The following is a 13,379-nucleotide window of genomic DNA, read 5'->3' on the forward strand; positions in this document are numbered from 1 at the left end:
CAGTGAGCCTGGGACTGGAGGCGGAGTTTGCCCGGGCCCAGGCTGCTTGGAACATTCCTGACGCATGTGTAAGACAGACACGGGCCTGCAGCAGAGAGGAGGTTACAAAAATAAGTTTCTGAAGTTTCTATCAACACAGCATGACTTCAGTCACCAAGAAGAACTCTGAAAAGCCAGGCAGCTATTAGACTGAGCAGGGAGCAGATTTACTTCAGACAGTGCCCTCCTGGATTCTGGAATGGAGGCCCACTGGACCTGCGCAGGGTTGTTCAGTGCCAGAGTTGTGGCCTGCTCCTTGACGATCGTGGGTGCAATGGCAGCACCTGCAGGAGCCTATATACCTACGTACGTGCAGCAGCAGGTAAGGTACCCCTACCTACCCTTCCTTTCCCCCTTCCCAGCCCTGTTCGCCAACCCCAATTACAAACCAGCCACAGGTGTAACTGTAATTCCTATCCTCAGCTCAAACAGGGCTAGGCGCGAGGAGGGTATTGGGAGGGAAAGGGGGCACGAGACAGGCATAGGCAGCCTCAGCGAAGAGAAGAGAAAGTCAGGATGCAGCTTTCCCCTTGTAGTCTGCCGCATTAGACAGAAAATTAATAATGGGGATCAATTTCTGCACTCTGCCTGCAAAGCCCCGTGTGTGTGTGTGTAGTCTCTTCTGTTTTAGGGGGCATGGTGAGGGGTAAAATATGGGGCACTGCACTTCTCTCTGATGCCAGTTAGCATGAGAGGAACGGACATGGTGGCGGCACATTATGCGAATGCGCAGGGTTCTCACTCATGTACTGACTCAGTTTTAAAAACTAGCAAGCACGTATCTCTCCAAGAAAATGCATTTCGTAATGATCCTGCACAGTTTTTATTATCCCCCTCGCCCCACCTTTCAAAACTATTTGAAACCCCTCGCAAAACTAAAAGACAAACATTTAGAGCGGCACAGCACACTTCACCCGAGCAAATCGAAAGTGGCCATTTACTGTGTGGCCTTAGAACTGTCTTTTAATTATACAATTGCTCGGTTATTATGAATGCTATATGTGGCATAGTGCATTCTACCAGAAAAGCAGTTAAGTCTTGGAATGTACTAGGGAATGGTGGTACAAAGCATGTTTTGACCGTACCCTAGCAGTTTACTCTGTATATTATGTTCTGCAGTGGGCAAAACCATTGTTCTGATCGGACTCTACCCCAGACCCCCGCCCCCTCCCCCCGGCCACCAAAATGTTGGGCTATTGATTCGACCTGGCTGACCTAAAGAGCCGTGGCCGGACCAAAAGACAAAGGGGCTGCATTACTAACTCATTTCACTGTTAGCACCTGTATTCGAATGCATGCATACATGTGGGGTTAGCACTGCGTACCAGGGGAGTGATTGGAAGTGTAGATGCGCGCCAGGGGAGTGATTGGAAGTGTAGAGGGAGCATAGGAGACTGCTCATTCTCACAGCAGTTCTTAAGTCCTCTAATGACTTGCCCTGTACTTGCCTTTAGCCTCTCAGAGGTCCATCTCTTCTTGATTGGCCTGCATTTATGCCATGCACAGATCGCCACCTCTGGTGGCTTGGCCTGCAGAGCTGTCTGAAGTTTTTTCCCCAGGCTAACACTCCTATGATAGCACGTGTCTGTTGAGAAATTGTGAAACAAATAAAACAATGTGACTCATCGTGATTTGTGTCCCCTGCCAGCTGCGAACACGGCCATGTTACCCTGACAGAGGCAAGAGCCAATTTCAGCTCCTAGAATTTCACAACTGAGTGTTTAGCCCCGAATATAAGAGTGGGCCCGCCCAAGGGGGACGAGAGTAAAAGCAAATAATATACCCGAGAGTTTCTGACAAGCCTCTCTCTATGTCTTCTGACTGTCTCGGAAAGGATACGCCAGCCCATGTCCCTAGAGCAGGCCCCTGCACCCGCCGGCACTGTATAGGTATTGCTGTTGTGTGGCCATATGCAATGCATGACTGACCCTTGGAGACCCAATACGTTGCATGCTGGGACATGTAGTTTAATTGCTCCTACCATAATTACTGATGTTTAAGAAAAACAGGACTGGCTGAGGCTGTACGCAACTAACACAGGGCTAGGCAACTGGCAGTTCTAGAAATGGTATGCTGGGAAGAAAACTCTGTGGGGTCGGTGATGCACCTGCTGCTGTCAGGATCTGATAGTGGGGTATCGCAGCCTTTTGTTATGTTGTGTTGTAAAGCTTTCATGTTGTGCCTTCATGTGTCCACCGTAGTAGTCTCTGAGCATCCAGACAGGTCTGGAGGTTGGCATATTGTGCGCCCCTTGCCCGGGGTATCCAGACCGTACTCTGTGAAAGGAGAAGGAGTGGATAGGGGCCATTGGAATGGGGGGAGGGGAGGTGGTGAGGGGGAGAGGAATGTTTTGTGGCAGCAAGGCTGCATGTCCGTCCTGTGGATCTGAGAACTTGTTCTTCAGAAGGGGGATAAGAGACGCACGATTCAAATTAGGTTTCGGGGGAGACGTGGCCTGCGGGGTGTTAACAGCTGTAGAAACCACTCCTGGGCACCAAATGCTCTACTCCTGTTGCCCCAGGGCCAGAAGGCGCTCACTGCTTTGACATTCAATCTTTTGCCCGCTCTCTATCAGTAGGGGACACTCGAACTGTTGACAAAGCCCCATGGGCACTTGGAGGAGAGCGCCTCCTTCCTGAGAGCAGGATGTTGGCCTGGGCCTCTTCTGTCATCGGCACTGGTGGCGTGAAAGGGCTCTTTATTCCGTGCCCGGCGCTGCTGCTGGCAGGGGCGAGTGGCAGCTCTCCAACTGGAAGGGAAACCAGGGTCATGGGGGATCCGGCACCAGGCCCCCGATCTGACCCGAAGCCATGATGCAGCGAGGGGGTGGCATAGGAAGCGGGGAACCCCAATACTTGGGCAGGGCTAATGGGATCACTGGAAAATAATGCTAGGTGGTGTGTCAGAGACGTGTGGTTGTTCTCCTGCAGGTGAGCGCTCCTTAGGGCGCTTTTACCCAGGGGGAGGGTGGTCGCCTCTTTAAACAGGGGATGGCCTACACTGGCCATGCACAGGACTTCAGGGGTCTCGGTCCTTTCCTGCGGCCGGAGATCCCTCAGATCAGGTTCCAGAACTCAACCTCTTCATCCCGAGGTTCAAAAGCACTAGAGCAGGGGGGGGCAGCTTTCCTGTTGCTGCACCAAAAATCTGGAACTGTCTTCCCATGCATATCAGAAACAAGCCACCCCACCAGCGGTGCAAGAGCCTAATCAAAACTTGGCTCTCCAACAAGTTTTAACAATCCATGACAATGAGATCCTCATTCTTTCACTTCACCCTTCAAGGATATTTCCCTCTGCCTGCATTGTTCTATAATTATGTTATGCCCCGAACTGCACTTCCAGTATTGCACTATAACCATGCCATGCCTTGACTCTGAGAGCCTCATTCTCCCACTTCACCCGGCTATCTTCCTCTGTCTATATTGACCTATATCTATGTTATAGCCCCGCACTGCCTGTATTGTATTATAACCATGCCATGCCTTGAACTGTGCCGCTGGTGGCTTAATCAACCACCCTAACCCTCACTGCACTGTACTTTCCCCTGTACCCAGTTAAGCCTGTTCATGTAACCTACGCCGTGATACCTCCGGGTTTGGGCGTATAACAAATGTAATAAATAAATAAGTGGGTGATTTCAGAGGTATAGGGCAGAGTTAACAGCTTTTAGCCTTCAAGCTTGACCAGAATAGTCTCATTGGAATGTGTAAAGAAGTTAGATGCCCCCACACAAGTATGTTTGCCACTCCCCCACATTCTCTGAAGTTAGCGCCTCCACCAACATTTAGCCCCCCCGTCCCCCACCCACCGAAATGTTACCCTAGGTGCACCACTGGAAGGAGCAGATATGCACACTTGCTGTTGGCAGAGAGGTGAGGAGGGAAGACTTTCCTGAAACCGGCAGCATTAAACTTTTACTCTGTTTGTGCACATGCAGAAAAATGTACTTGCACTAACACAGTAAAACTTGAAAGCTGCTATTTTCAAGACTTCCATGCCCGTCTGCCTCAGCAAAATCAAATGCTCACATAAGCCCCCTCCCCACGGATGCGAGCCTACATATAATGACATTATGTGTACTTTTTCACACCCGAGGTTAGGGTCTGTGCAATTGCTTTTTCTTCAGCATATGTGTTATGTGAATGTCACTAGAATAGCATTTTGGTAGTCAGTCTAGTCATTTATTTCTGTGGCATGACCTTATCGGTACAAGTGTTATCGTGTACAATCTACTTTGTATGGCATGACAGTATTTTACATCATTTGAGATTTGTTTTTCTTCATATTGATGGTCTAATTACCATTAGTGCGACTGAGACATAAGTGACTTCTACTACAACACTTGCATGACTCCACATTTCTTGACCTCCTACCTCTCTAAACTTCTATAAAGGTTGTATATTGTATGACCAAGTTAAGTTGGACCACCAGGATCCCCGTCTGCTGCGTTAAAGTAACATAAATTTATGTAAGAAGAACTAAGGCAACTTCTTGGTGGAGACTCTTGTTTGTGTTTTGTGTCTTGGTGAAAATGTGTGACTTTCCCTGGCAAAATATTATCTAAGATAATGGTTAAACACGCGTGTGTGCTATACCGCGATAACCACGGTATACCGTCATTTCGCATGCAGGTTATCATACCGTCAAAAAATCAATACCGTGACATCCCTATTTGCCAAATGACGGTATATCATGGTTATCGCGGTATAGCAGATATTTTCTTAAAGGCCATAAATTGTCAGCATTTTGAAACTTGTCTCTGCACATCTTTAGCTGATCCTCCAGGAATTTAGGCGGCTGCAGATTTGGTTTTTCATGGCGGTCACTCCTTGAAAGAAACAGTGACTAGTGGAAGTGTTAATGCACATTTTGAGCAATGAGCTTGCTGCTCAGTCACAGGTCATCGCTTTGAAAATCGGCCTCGACCTGCATTATTTTGGAACCACATGGCATGGGCATCATGATCCCTCACTGCGATCAGTCATAAAAGTTTGTTTTGATAACGCTATTTGTGGACAGGCATCAGAAGGGCATCCAGTTCATTCGCCCCTTTGAATTCTGTGATATGTAGTTCCTCCGTATTTCAAATTGGTGGGAAAACCCAAATTGTCTGATCTTTAACCTAACTCTACTGATCACAGAGAGAGCGGTCACAGCATCAAAGCTGCCTTTACTAGTGTGGGCTCACTTTGCCTATGCTCTTGTCTGCCAAAGGCCACATCCCACAGTGCAAGATCCAGAATGTGAAGCACTTGCTTACTGCAGCCTTTCCAAATCAGATTGAAAAGCTCACTTAATAGCTGCAGGCCCTAAAACGGTATACCGGTACAAACAACGTGACGGTTATTATAGTCAATTAAGTTGTTCATGGTATCTATAACGGTATACCGTTACACCCCTACGGTCCAGCCCGTACTGCACAAGACCACAAGCATCCCCAAACATAGGTTTTCAGCCATTTGCTAAAGCACTTACGTCTGGGGATGTGGTGAAGATGAGCTGGGGCGTGGGTACAGCAATGTATGTAGGGTCAGGCAAGGAAGTTATCCACCTCCATGTCAGTGTTTTTTGCTTTGTGTTTAGTTTTAAAAAAAAAAAAATACGTTTACAGGGTTCGAAATTCAAGGGAGCTGGGAGATACTTGGCTCCTGCTTGTGACCTAAAGGTGCCTGATTGGCGTGACCTAAACAGCTAAAAGGAGCTACCTTCAGCTCCCCACACAAACTGATGCCAAACAAACACACCCATGTGAATTTAATTCTGTGCATTTGAGACTATCTTTAAATAAGCATTAGGACGCATCTATACACCATTATAAAGCATAAGGGATTATAAAAAATTGACAATATGATACGTTTGCATTTTATGTGGAAGATAGATTTGCAGAACGCTATGTGCTTGCTACTCGTTCTCCAGTGATGACTACTGGTCATGCTGGATAACCAGGAGCTGCTTTTAGCTCCTCCTTATCCAGTGTGGATTTAGAGCCCTGCGTTTAGGCATGCCAAAGCTGCCTGCTTAGGGCTTTTTCTCTTTATTCCTGATGTTAATCCCACTGTACTATAAGGCAGCACGCTTATTCCTGATGTAAATCGCACTGTGCTAGAAGGCAGCATGCTTAGTCCTGATGTAACTCGCACAGTACCAGAAAAGGCACGCTTATTCCTGATGTAAATCGCACTGTGCTAGAAAGCGGCATGCTTAGTCCTGATGTAAATCGCACTGTGCTAGAAAGCGGCACGCTTAGTCCTGATGTAACTCGCGCAGTCCCAGAGAGCATCATGCTTATTGCCGACGTAAATGACTCCATACAAGAATCTGCATGCTTCTTCTTGATGTAAGTCACCCAGTACCAGGAAGCAGCACACTTGGTCCTAATGTAAATCACCCAGTAGCAGGAAGCAGCACGCTTGGTCCTAATGTAAATCACTGACGCTTGGTCCTAATGTAAATCACCCAGTAGCAGGAAGCAGCACGCTTGGTCCTAATGTAAATCACTGACGCTTGGTCCTAATGTAAATCACCCAGTAGCAGGAAGCAGCACACTTGGTCCTAATGTAAATCACCCAGTACCAGAAAGCAGCACGCTTGATCCTAATGTAAATCACTGACGCTTGGTCCTAATGTAAATCACCCAGTAGCAGGAAGCAGCACGCTTGGTCCTAATGTAAATCACTGACGCTTGGTCCTAATGTAAATCACCCAGTAGCAGGAAGCAGCACACTTGGTCCTAATGTAAATCACCCAGTACCAGAAAGCAGCACGCTTGATCCTAATGTAAATCACTGACGCTTGGTCCTAATGTAAATCACCCAGTACCAGGAAGCAGCACGCTTGGTCCTAATGTAAATCACTGAGTACCAGAAAGCAGCACGCTTGGTCCTAATGTAAACCGCCCAGCACGCTTCTAGCTAAAGTACAGGAATCTAGCATGCTTATCGCTGATGTAAAAATCTAGCATGCTTACTGATGAAGTAAATCACACAGTACCCGAATACTCCATGCTTTATCCTAAAGTGCATAAACCCATAACTCGCACAGCAGGCTTAATGCTGCAGTACATTAACCCTACACCAGAATCTTGCATGCTAGTTGCTGAATTACACCCCAGAGTACCAAAATCCTGGATGATTATTGCTATATTAAAAAGTACAGTAAAATGTCCCTGCATGCTTACTGCTGAATTAAATCACACTGTAAAAGATTCCCACATGCTTGTGCAAGAATCCTGCATTGTTAATGCTAAAAGATCAAACCCAGTAAAGGAATCCTGCACACTTTGGTTGAGGCATAACCCCATTTCTAGAATTGGCATGCATACTGCTGATGCGCATTATACAGCAAGCCTATTGCTGAAGTACATCCACCCAGTACAAGACTCCTGCATCCTTAATGCTGAATCACAGTGCAGTCATCCTGCATGCGCCTTACTGGCCTAAATCTCTGCACCACAATCCTGCTTGCTCATTGCTGAAGGGAATCGAGCCGTGCAAGAATCCTGCAAGTTTTAAAGAAAAGTTAATCAAGAGGGGTGCGCTCTACCATATGGGAGGGCTAAAGGATGGGCCTGGAGAGTGTCTGGGAAGGGGGCTGTTTATGGCCTTGAGTGTTTTCAATTTTTTTTTTGTTAATGGTGAATATTTGGACAACTTCCAAGCTGGAGTGTGGCAGACCGTTTATATAAACAACCACATGATGAAAAGCTAGTGGCCATATAGGGGTGTCTAGACGGGCACTTGATGGGCTGAATACATGTGCCCGGTTTGCCTTTCCTGCTGTTAATATAGTTGTAATGTTGCACTTTTGTATTCTTTAAAGAGATAGGCCGTGCTTTGAGTTTTGGAACGTGGATGGCGGCAGGAACCCCAAAGGGAAAATCCCATTCAGGCAGCAAGGAAATTGTATTTACATTTGAAGCAGAAGTCTTTGTATGGGTTCGGAAGTCACTAGATGGCCACTATAGCCTTATGTGTGGGATCAAATAGCTAGACGGCCGCTAGAGGGGCAGCCCTGGGGGCAGACTCCTGCCTCACTTTGGAAAGGCACACACTATTGGTTTCCCTCTTTACCCTCCCGTTGTGATATTTACATTGTGTAATGGAAGGGAGAGTTGGTACGTGCTGCCTTCTTGGACTACAGCTACCAGAATTCCCTGAGGCTACAAACTTATACTACACAGCAACACCTGAACACACTGCCGCCCTGATGATGTGTGTGGCACCAAAGCTCTTGGAGGAGCCCTTGGCGTGCGCAGGTCTTGGAAGCAAGACCCTGCTGAGCAACACTGGTTCGAATCCCGGATACGCACTTGAAACCGATTCCGGGATTAAGTGCGTTATACATAACCTGCACGATCCAAACGTACAAGGCCTAGTAGCATCGCTCCTCCCCCACCATTTGCCTTGTTGCAGCTTGAGACACGTGTATAGACGCATAATAAATGACCAATAAAAGAAATAATCATTTGGACTCTGGGAGTCTTAATGAGCTGGGAACCAGAGTGCAAGCCCTCACCCCAATTTGTGTGTGTGTGTGTATTAGGAAACTATCAGAATGTCCACATTATATAGTCTGTCAATGCCGTGTCTCAAAAGGCCGACTTCTGTCCCTAACAAAAGTAACATAAACCAACTGTGCAAGGCTGATATCTTCCTAAAGTAAAGTGTTCTGTGTAGATCCAATCCACACAAGTTCCCAGTCTCTCGGGTAACCACAAATGGCAAAAACAAAGAAATGTTCAAAACTGTAAGACTCCAAGGTTCAGCTCGTACACCTTTCCCCTAGAATGCTTCTTTTAAAGGTCTTCTCTTTGGGGCCTCTCAGGCCGGTACTTCCTTATATAAATATCAAGAGGCAGTACACAAGAATACTCTCCTTATGCTTCTCCGGTTTATCCCACCAATTTGGCAAATCCCTTTTACCAAGTGTAGGATGATATTTGCACAATGTATTCACTTATTTTGGGTGCCAGTCCCAGACTCACAGTATTCTGAATTGGCTTGATTTCTTCCTTCCCGAACAATTGTCCTTCCATGGATTGTCCCTTTCTTGGGTGTGGCTCCCAGACTGGCAGTATAACTGCTTGGTTCATTCTCCTGCCAAGCAGTTATCTTTTTCATGAGCTTCTTGTTCTGGTGCGGGACCCAGACTCGCAACATACCAAGCAGCTTGATATACTCTCCTGCCAAACCTTTGTCCTCCTTAAGGACCGTCTCTCTTTGGACGCGAGTCCCAGACTCATGATATTCACAGTTGCACAGTTTCAGTATCTCGAGTGCTTGTTCCAGACTCGTACTTCGTTCCCAGGGTCCCATACCCTTTTGATCAGGTTTCCTCATCCACCTCCTTGTACCACCAGCAACACTCTGGTAACCCATGTACCGGTTTTCTTCCCTCTGGTAGGTACCATAATTTTCTGAGCAGCTGCTGCGTCTCTTGAGACTCCGGTAGGATTCCTCGGATTCGTCACAATGCATGCAAATTCTACATCTACCATTTGTGCAACAACCCGACTACGATTGATAGGGGAAGCAAGTGTGCAAAACCCTGAAACAGCCATCATGGCAAGGGCTGGAGGAGGACTGCACCTGATTGAGTACAAGCTATATGTATCTACTGAGCAAGCAAACCTGTGGTTTTGATCCACATCTTGATAAGATTACTCCCCCTTTGGCCTGTTGTCTTTTTTGCTCCAATTTAGGACAAATACTCTGGGCATAGCAAAGTTTAAAAGCAGTTGGTCTGTTTCTAATTTTCCCATCTGCTTCCAAGACGAGCACGTTGTCCCTGAGCTATCCACCCAAGCCATGACCTGAGCTCTAAGTTTGGAGTTTCTCCAAACATTTTGATAGTATACCCCGCTTTACATGTTTTAAGCACCAATTCACCAATCCGCTTCCATCGGTTTAGTGCAGCGCTGGTAGCGACCCAATCCAAATCCCACAGTCGACGTTTAACGATGTGCATAGTCTTCTCCAGCTGATCAGATGTGCAACTCTGATGTAGGCTCAGATCACACCTGAGTGCTCACCTCCTCCGATATTCAATCCTTTTTTGAGAGAATTAAATTAAGGTCACAAAACACAGTGTAGAGGAGGTCCCAGATACGGCCTGCACTCCAGCCCCCCATTTTGAGGTACCAGGAACATACTCACCAAGATGTGACGTATGAGGAACAAACCAACAGAGAGCAGCACTAGGACTCTGCCCAGTGCCCATCAGAAGAGCAATACCTGTCGAAGTGCCTATAACCAGACGACCATGTGCAGCACGGTACCCGCTGAGACAACCGTACCAGAAGCTGACACTAAATGAAGATTACCCACAGACTGTCCCTGAAGAGACCCAAAGAGCCTTAATGGAAGGTGAATGGTGACGACACAAGGGCCTAAACAGACTCACAGATGAACGAAACAACAACCAAAAGTTGACACGCAAGGACGAACCGCTATGAATATAGATGTAATGGACTTAGAAGAAGAGGCGATGTCGAAATATAAAGAACCGCAGCTGTAAAACAGAATGGAAGTATTCAACCAGCTAACACATGTAAATAGGCTTGTAAATAGGCTTGGAACGCAAGAAGCTAAGAAAACGGTACTGCTCGCTAAGCTTAGTAGAAGGCAAGCGCCAACTATAGATCTACCTCAATGAAGCACATTATAACGAGTGCGACACCATTTTACAAAAAGCAGAATTAAGCCCAGGCTGCAAGGGTCAACCAGGCCGAGAGTCATATTCCAGCTAAAGCTAGAAGAAAAGAGCGGAATTGAAACTCGGTAAGAAGCAGCTAATGCCTGGGAATTTGAGGTCAACCTGAGGAAGGGAGGAGAGCGGCAACCTCGAAGAATCTAAACTTCAGAGGATAGCAGGCTGGCCCGTGAAGGACAAGATAAGGAGGCACAGGCAGGTGGCGAGGCCGAAGGGGAATCAAATATACGGAAAGAAGGACATTAAGCAGATTCACAGTGAACTAACACGTGACCAGCCAGGCGCGAAGAGGTACCAATGTCTGATGTCAACCAGAACCCGAGGATGCCATAACTTTTCCTGATAAGCTACAGTTCGAGGCCAACCTCAGCCAACTAATTGACACATAGCCCTAAGGTACTGATTGATGGAAGGGAGGAAGGGTGAATCTTGGGGTACATCGTATCTGGGTGTCCATTCTGCATGCTGCTAATTAAAGTGGAGATTTATGTCTAGGGGTGTAACCTACCCAATCACAATGGACCAAATAATCTAGGGTCCTATAGCTAGAGGAACCAATGAGACGACGTACTTGTAGTGACGTATATCACTAGTGATGTAGAGGGATGGGCGTAGACGCCCATTCGATAAGTTATCCAATCCTCACACTCTGTTACCATATACAGATATAACACCTATACTTAAGGTACTTTTCCCGACCAATAGAATTGCATGACAAAACTTACACATCAATGATGACGAATTTTGTCTATAAGAATTGCTATCTGAATGAAGAATTTGGGACTTGAAGCGAGACGGGCGATCGCATCACTGTTGATTTCCATTTGTTTCCCCGTTTTTGTACTCGTCATTAAACAGACTTCCCTTTGCCAAATTACTGAGTTGTCCTTATTGATTGGTGTTGGAGTAAGAGAATCCTGCATCCCATCCTCCTCGAGATGCAGCTATCTCCTCTTAAAAGTACTTGAGGGCGAGCTCTGATCCCATGGGCCCGTCCAAGGTTGCTCCGCCCTCCTGTACAACGGAATCCTGTGTCGTGAATATTATTTTCCTCAGTACCAAATGGGTCCAACTAAATGAAGTGATTAGTTGCCTCTGGAGGCTCATTATCTAGAAACCATTAAAAGCCCTCTTTTTCCCAAAGGATAGTCTCATCACCTGGGTTTGTTCACTTTCAGACTATTTAGCCTAGTATAACTATGGAGAGCATTGGACATTCTCTGCAGACCAGTTTGTGTGTAGTTGAATATCTGTATGTCGGAGGCATATGAGCGGCAATGGAATCAGGAGTTACCCAACCTTGCCATAGCTGGTGTTTCTAATGCCGTGGCCTATGTCAGAAATATGCAAGTTGAACAAGCATGGGGCCAGCACACACCACCGAGTCCGTTTGGATAAAGTTCCCTTACTATCTAGTCGCACCTGTAAATGAAGATATACTAAAATACTCAACAGGCCATGCGGACGCCCCAACCCGATAACATCCTCCATAATCTAGTCCCATCTACTCTATCAAATGCACTCAAGTCTATGAAACCCAAAACAATATTTAACTAGTTGGGGAATAAAGTCAGATTGTGTAAAATGGTCAGTGTGGTCACATTTTAAATTGGTGCCCACATTCTTCTAAAGCCCGAATCGCTGCGTGTATATACCTCTAAATCTGTAGAACTGAGCAAATTGGTTCAAAAGCATACAACTGTGTCCCGCAGCTGTCAAGAAAATGCATTACCCTGTAAACTGGACCCAAAGCCTGGTCATTTTCTTTTTGGCACTTGTTGCAAAAAGATCCAAAGCATGATGTACTCATGGTCCAGAGTGGAGAAACCTCTACTGTCCGCTCCCAGCAGTACTTCCCAAGTGCCCGGGCTCATGATGAACTCTTGCCAGGTAGGGCCCTGCCAGCGGGCACTATACCTTGCAGCTTGACTTTCTCTTCACTGTCGCTAATCTTATCCCTCTTCCCCAGCACCCGTAGCTATATTGATTGCAGACTGGTGTTGCTTATTGGAATCTGTGCAGAAGTAGATCTTGCCTAAATGGCCAATCTGTTCACGTCGGTTCTGTGATGTTTGCTCGACATGAATTTGTTTGTGGCACAATTGCACAATTCTTTAAAAAAACATATATATTTGAATGTTTTTAATACATTTTACAGCAAAAATATAGGGAAGACCCCCGCGTTCTCCCCAAACCATGGTACCTAAACCCATCCACTCAACCCACCTTTGCAGCAAAATGTGTTCAGACAGAGGGCCTGCGAGGAAATGGGCCAGTTCCGTTCACGTGATAGTGACTCAGTGTGAATCGAGCCCTTGTCTGGGTTGCATCTCATGTGCGCACCAGGCTCCTGAGATCGTGCACTTGTCTGGGTTGAATCACATGTGTGCACCAAGCTCCTGAGATCGTGATAGTGACTCAGTGTGAATCGAGCCCTTGTCTGGGTTGCATCTCCTGTGTGCACCAGGCTCCTGATATCGTGATAGTGACTGTGTGAATCAAGCCCTTGTCTGGGTTGCATCTCCTTTGTGCACCAAGCTCACTCATGTGTGCACCAGGCTCCTGAGATCGTCTCAGTGTGAATCGAGCCCTTGTCTGGGTTGCATCTCGTGTGTGCACCAGGCTCCT

The 13,379-nt window shown here is 46.7% G+C and overlaps 1 protein-coding gene across 1 annotated transcript in view; it reads left to right on the forward strand.

Annotated features, from left to right (window-relative positions):
- Positions 1 to 13,379, forward strand: part of KEAP1 (kelch like ECH associated protein 1) — a 240,151-nt gene that overhangs the window by 197,066 nt on the left and 29,706 nt on the right. The window lies entirely within an intron of this gene.

Source organism: Ambystoma mexicanum, chromosome 3q, assembly GCF_040938575.1.
Source record: "Ambystoma mexicanum isolate Mex_15411 chromosome 3q, UKY_AmexF1_1, whole genome shotgun sequence".
Classification (NCBI taxonomy): domain Eukaryota; kingdom Metazoa; phylum Chordata; class Amphibia; order Caudata; family Ambystomatidae; genus Ambystoma; species Ambystoma mexicanum.